Genomic DNA, 872 nt, shown 5'->3' with positions numbered 1-872 from the left:
AGGGGAGCCGCAGGTGGGGCCGAGGCGGGGCGGGCGGGCGGCAGCAGCCGCCCCGGTTCCTGGGGTGGACATCGTGCAAAGCAAAATGTAAAAAGAAAACCCCACAACCAAACAACAAAAAACACCAAAGTGGGGGTGGGGGGAAGCGAGGGCTCCGCTCTATCTTTCTAGTGTCCTTCATAGACTGTTTTCTTCTCTTAAAACTGACATGTCTAATTGGCAAGCGGTGCCATATCGTGTCCAGAGGTCTCCTGTGGAACATTTCTACAGCTGTCTCCTTCAACTAGACGCTTATTCATGTCGCCTTAATGAGAAACAAAACGATCTCTAATGAGCAATTACATAGCGACAGAATTGTTCCCATAACAAATTCTTGCGTGTGACAGAAACATCCTTTGTACCAGATATTCCGCACACTGTTACTGATTTTTTTTCCTTGCGGGGTGAAAACAAAAAGCAGCTTGTTGTATATAGACACCTCTTCTAAAGGAATGACCAGAGCCAGGGAGAGCCGAGCCTCAACAGAGCCCGTATTCAAAAAGAAGCCATTAACCATCTTAAGTATGTAACGTAACATCCCATTATCCTTCATATTATCCCCTTGTCATTCCTACAACAAATACCTATTAATCTTCAGGATAAACAGTTTTCTATATTTACAAAGTTGTTTCGGGTCCATTGAGGAGGAATTACAATCAGCCCTACGGAGATAGTTACCGATCGCCCCGGCTTTGGGGAGAGACCCTGACGCGGGAAGGTGGCCCGGGCAGGGAGCGGGAGCCCTAATTACCGGGTGATGGGCGAGGTTAAGGCTCAGCCCCGGATCCCGCCCGGCTGCCGGCACCGCAGCTCGGCGGACGCGGCTTTGGCCG

At 50.1% G+C, this 872-nt stretch overlaps 1 protein-coding gene across 6 annotated transcripts in view; it reads right to left on the bottom strand.

Moving 5' to 3' along the window:
• PAX6 (paired box 6) overlaps positions 1 to 872 on the bottom strand; it is an 11,394-nt gene that overhangs the window by 8,901 nt on the left and 1,621 nt on the right. The gene's annotated exons all lie outside the window — the stretch shown is intronic.

The sequence above is a fragment of the Corvus brachyrhynchos genome, unplaced genomic scaffold (genome assembly GCF_000691975.1).
Source record: "Corvus brachyrhynchos isolate BGI_N302 unplaced genomic scaffold, ASM69197v1 scaffold281, whole genome shotgun sequence".
In the NCBI taxonomy this organism is placed as follows: Eukaryota; Metazoa; Chordata; class Aves; order Passeriformes; family Corvidae; genus Corvus; species Corvus brachyrhynchos.
Note: the sequence above shows the minus strand (reverse complement) of the source record. Positions and strands in the feature narration are given on the sequence as shown.